Source organism: Dipodomys merriami, unplaced genomic scaffold, assembly GCF_024711535.1.
Source record: "Dipodomys merriami isolate MVZ:Mamm:240054 unplaced genomic scaffold, mDipMer1.0.p SCAF_1, whole genome shotgun sequence".
NCBI lineage: Eukaryota > Metazoa > Chordata > Mammalia > Rodentia > Heteromyidae > Dipodomys > Dipodomys merriami.
Window position 1 is genome coordinate 24,420,305 of NW_027202270.1, and position 6,000 is coordinate 24,426,304.

Here is a 6,000-nt window from a genome sequence, read left to right on the forward strand (position 1 = left end):
ATGTATTGTCTCCATCTTATAGGTATGGAAACTGAGGCCAGAAAAATTGAGAAATTAACCCAAAGTTGTATAATTAGTTAAAAGTAAGGTCGTGATTAGACAGCTTACATTCTTTATGTTCTACAACATAATTTCTTCTTTTAGGATTGAGTTGAATATTTGATGTCAATAAAAATAATAAAAAACAATGAACTCTAATATATCCTTTTATTAAAAAATATTATGGATGTCCTGGGTTACAGTATTTTTTAATATTCTTTTTAAATTTTATTTTACTTTAAAGGTGCTGTACAAAGGGGCTACACGAGTAAGGTGATTAGTACATTTCTTTATTTGGGGGGGGGTCTGGTGGTGGGGCCTGAACTCTGGGCCTGGGTGCTGTCCCTCAGCTCTTCAGCTCAAGGCTAGTGCTCTACCACTTGAGCCACAGCGCCACTTCCGGCTTTTTTTTCTGCTTATGTGGTGGTGAGGAATCGAACCCAGGGCCTCAAGCATGCAAGGCAAGTGCTCTACCACTGAGCCACCTTCCCAGCCCCCAGGTAATTAGTACATTTCTAGTCCAGCATTGTTCCTCCCTCCTTTGGTGCTCTCACTATTCCTTCCCCACCTCACCTCCCTCACTCCTCCCTACCACCAGAGGTTGTCAAGCTCATTTCCAATACACTCTCCTGTGGGTGTCATTGTTGCGATGGATCATCCTGTGTCCTTGTTTCAGTGGTTTGTTATTCTTCTCCTCCCCAACAGTATTGTTTAGACGGGTTTTTCAATTAGAGATTTGTGTAATTTACTGCGTAGATATTTATTGTCTATTTGGTTATGGAGAAATTCTTTAGCCTTATGATTTTTCATTTTCTTAACATGAAATGGCTTTAATGATATTTACTTTGTAGAGTTATTGTGAAGATTAACAAAGGCAATGTATAGAATAGCTCAATGGCTATGTACATAGGATGATAAGCAAAATGAATTCTAAAACATGAACACAAGAGGTTTTTCTTTGTTGTTGTTTTTAATGTGATTTCTTTTTTCTTTTGTGTATTTTCCCCCTGTGGTTTATCCCCTGTTGTCACCGTATTTGATTTTGGTACCCTGGGTATGGTATATATGTTTATCTGAATTAGGGAAGGGAACGGGAACAAAAAATGGTGAGACAAAGGACAAAGGGGAACCAGCGCCACAGCGATACTCACAAGACATGTTAGAAATGATCTGTACAACTTGGAGGGAAATGGGGGGAGAAACTGGGGGAGGGGTAACAAGTTTAACAAGAAATGTACTCCCTACCTCAAGTATGTAACTGTAACCCCTCCGTGCAGCACCTTGACAATAAAATTAAAATTAAAAAGTACATAAAGGAGGCAATAATGGAAAGCAATGAACTTTGTTCCTCTTAAATATATAATAAGCAATGGAGATCACGTACAAGTGACTGTATTTTAGTTCAGTTTATTAAGACTGGTTACTGCCAGTATGTAACTTCTAATTACATAAAAGATATTCTTTTCTTTGATCTACTTTCAAGTAAATGGTGCTAATGGAAAATTGACTTGTCATATCCAATCATTCCTCTATGCCTTGACTTTAAATTTTACTTAGTCTTCCCTTTATAGACACGCACCCTATTTATCCCCAGATAATTCTAACTTCCCAGGAATAATATTTGTCTGATGAAGAAAGCATGTTATCTGGCAAGAAAAATACACAATTCTTCCATGGAAGAATTTGAGTAATTTCCTTTCTGATAAGTGTTAGGATCAGAGCTTGGTGAGTTAAAAAAATAATGCCATGCAAGAAATTGATTGTTACAGATCCTTCCCTTTCATAACTAGAGTAACAGAAAGAGCCCTTGCCTTGGAGAACTGAGTTTTCTGTAAGGAGTAAGTCCAACTTTAATATAAAAACAAAAAAGATATCTCACCTTGTTCTGTTATTCATGCTAGGTCACAGTTGGCAATTTAAATCTATTTGTGTCGAAGTTTTAAACAAGTTTGACAGATCTCTTTCCATGTTTACCACTTTATTTATATCATGGTTAAGGTGTTCTCTCATATGCATGAAACTGATTGCATTAAGCTTTCCGTTCTTTTTGGAGCTAACTGGTGAGAAGTTCACTATAGAAAGACAATCAATGCAATGCATGCAGATCTGAAGTTAAAGACAATCAATGCAATGCATGCAGATCTGAAGTTTGTGAAGTATTCTACTTGTTCTCTCATATATTTAGTCCCTGTTATAAAAAATGGGTTTTCAAAAACAAAGGTTACATATGATCATATAAAATGATGCTTATAGAAATGAACTCAAGGAAATGGAAATGAGGTTTTTTTCTTATTTCTTTTTAATTTTTTTTATCGTCAAGGTGATGTACAGAGGTGATACAGTGGCATGCATAGGTAGTGAGTACATTTCTTGTAAATCTTGTTTCCCCTTCCCTCATTTTTCTTCTCCTTTTCCTCCCCGCACAATTCCCCCCCCCACAAGCTGTACAGTTCATTTCCAACATATTGTCTTGTGAGTATTGCTGTTGCATTGTATTACTTTGCTTTTTGATTTTGTTTCTGTTTCTTCTTTGTTACTGTTCTTGTTTTCTGTACCTTTTGTCTTGTATGTAAGGTTATCTGTTTAGTGGAGGGCAAGAGGGAATGCAGAAATGGTGGAACAAAGGGTGTGCAAATGTAGCAGTGTTATTCACTAGACACTGTGTTGAAGATGAACTATACAACTTATGGGGGAGGGTGTTGGGAGGGAAACACTGGGAGAAAACAAGGGAAGAGGTGACACTGTTCAAAAAGAAATACACTCATTATCTGACTCATGTAACTGCAACTCCCTCTGTACATTACCTTTACATCATGAAAAATATATAATCACCACTCCTCCCAAACACAAAAGGTTGTCTATCTTCTGTTGCATTTTTCTGGTTTGCATAAACTGTATTGCTGCACACATGCTTCTCTAATCAAGCATGATGGTTGCCCTGGCACTAGCATCCCTGTAACTGGCCTCTGAAAGGGCCGTGTGAGTCTGCAACTCAGCCTCTCCATTTCCATGCCAGAACTGAAAGAAACCCTTCTCAGTTACCAAGAAATGGAAGGCTAACTTAATTTTAGAATGGGCATGTCAGAGAAATATAACATATTTAGAGTATGCTCACTTGCATGCATATGTGAAAATAAGAAGCAGATCAGAATAGAAGATAATTTAAAGGCAATTATGTACAAATGATTGCATGTTTTTATAGTGCATTCAAGTCTATCTAGAGAAGAAATAACAGTAAATTATGTAACCAAAATTAATCTACTGTGGCTTTCCAGATGAGCCCTAAGGCAAAGCATTTGAAATCCACCAACTCATTCTCTACAGCTCTTATAACATGTTACTCAGAAAACTCAATAATTTTCATCTGAGGATTATAAATAACTGCAAACTTAGTTGACTAAAACACAAGGACATAAACAAGAGTTGCAATTATTTTTGTGGCAGAAGGACTGGCTTAAGGTCTTACTGTAGGATCAACCAAAAAATTAATAGTAAAGATTTTCTCTACTTTCTTTTAACTTCTCCCACTCCATTGAGCAGAAGCTGCTTAATGTACTTACCAAGCCCTGTTCATCTTTTTAAAAACCTATACTTATGTTTGTCATAGATCTGCATGCATTCATTTAATTACCAGTGCCATAGTTAGCTGCCATGTGCTAGCAAGATTTAAAAAAAATGCAAATGCTTGTGAACAAGTGAAGATGGAAGCTAATTTTCAAAAAATAAAAAGCGCAATTGGAAGGAAAGGGTGAGACACTGAAACACAGGACTATACCTTTTTGTTATTGACAATGTTGAAAAAAATTGTGTGTCCTGGATGAAGCATTTCAAGGGACAAACATTTGCATTCAAAGTTCTCCAAGCTACAAATAGGGAAATGCATTTCAAATTTCCCTTTTTGAGTTGTTGGAAATACATTTGCAAATGAATCAGTTATGTAATGTGCCTGAGGTTATGCATAAGTGAAATGAAATACAGCTCAACTAATTCTGTTCTGTCTTCAGCATCTACAGTTTTTGCACATTCAGAAGACTGTATCACTGTGGGACATATACTCCTGGGACTTCTGTGACATTTTCTCTTAGTATCATCCCTCTAATTGCTGATACTTAGTTTATCTCTGCTTGGCTCTTAAATACAGGAATTTCTTCAAGTCTCATTTAGGATATTCTTGTGTGTATGTGAGTGTGTGCTGGTCCTGGGGATTGAAATAAGGGCCTGTCACTGTCCCTGAGCTTTTATGTTCAAGGCTAACTCTCTACCACTTGAATCACAGTTTTACTTCTACCTTTTTGGTGGTTAATTGAAGATGAGTCTCACAGATTTTCCCTGCCTGGCCTGGATCTGAACCATGTTCCTCAGATCTGAGCCTCCTGAGTAACTAGGATTACAGACATGAGCCCTGCGATATTTATGACTTTCAAAAGTCTTTCTTTTGTTAGTCCAGTTCATATAAGCTCATCCATCTCAACACCATAATCATTTATGTGCTAGAAAGTTTCAAAGTTCTGTTTGTGATTATGAGCCTTGTTAAATGAGTGAGAACAAATGTTAGGTATTATGACATCACAGCAATGAATACTTTGGGTGCTGGCCATTTCTGGCTTAAGAATACTATTCCTAAATGATCAAGTATTTCACCTCTAAACACAATAAATGAAATCAAGATACCTTGTGTCTAATGACTAAATACTGTAATAATAACAAATAAAATGATTAAAAATGCCTTTCCAACCTCAGACATTACAATACTGGGGTAATAATGCAAATTCAGAGCTTACATTAAAGATGGTGCAGGAAGAGTTTTATATAAAATAATGGTACCAGTGTGAGGAAAGATTGTTTGCCACTTGAATCTTAAACCTCAGTTCATCTAACTTTTTTGGGTCCTTGAACAGGAAAGTCATGTGATCATCAATGTTTCTTTGATTGTCATTTAGGCTTATTCTGAGGAATAATGCTGGAACATGGAGAACATGTAAGTTGAAATCCTGGAAATGAAGAACTCAATAGTTTGATTCAACTGAAAGGTTAGCAAAGAGAATAGAAAAAGTTGAAACTAGGAAATCAGATTGAAGACAAAAGTAGAGGAATTAGATCAAATATTCAAAAGCATTACAAAATGCTATGAAAATATAAATAAAATTTTAAAAACCACAAACTCCATGGAAAAATCTAATATATAAATCATGGGCATAAAAGAGACACAAATTAAAGACATTGGTTTAATATTCAATACAAAAAATGGCCCAAAAAAACCCACTTCTTCAAACGCCTCATCCATATACAGGAAGCTTAAAAATCAGGCAGTTTTAAGGAAGAAATATCCCTAGGTACACTATAGATAAAACACTAAATATGCAGAATAAAGAAGGGATATTGAAAGCTACAAAGGATAAGAGACAAGTTATATCCAAGGACAAGACCAGAAGTGGATCAAGTGGTACTATGCTAGCTTTGAGCACAAAAGCTCAGAGACAGCGCCCAGGCACTGAGTTCAAACTCAAGACAGAACGTGTGCGCGCACACACACACACACACACACACACACACACACACACACACACACACACACACACACACACCAGCAGACTTCTCACCTGAAACTTTAAATACAAGGAGGATATGGAAATCCATAATTCAAACCCTGAAAGATAACAATTGCTACCCTAGAAACAATTGCCACCTAGTGAAGTTCTCCTTCATAATATATGGGCAATAGAAACTTCCATAATAAAAAAAATGGAAAGAATTAATGACTACTAAATTGGCTCAGTGCTGCAAAAGATAAACTGTTTGAAGCCACTAGATTCCAACAAGCTGGAAAAAAATCTAATAACCACAGGAAAGCAGGCTGTTCTATGGTTAGAGGATGAGGTGTGCGCTATCCCAGTACCTGCAAGAGAGTTAGGGTAAGTCACACACAAGAGCCAGGTAAAGTCTATGTGGGGAGAAAGTTGC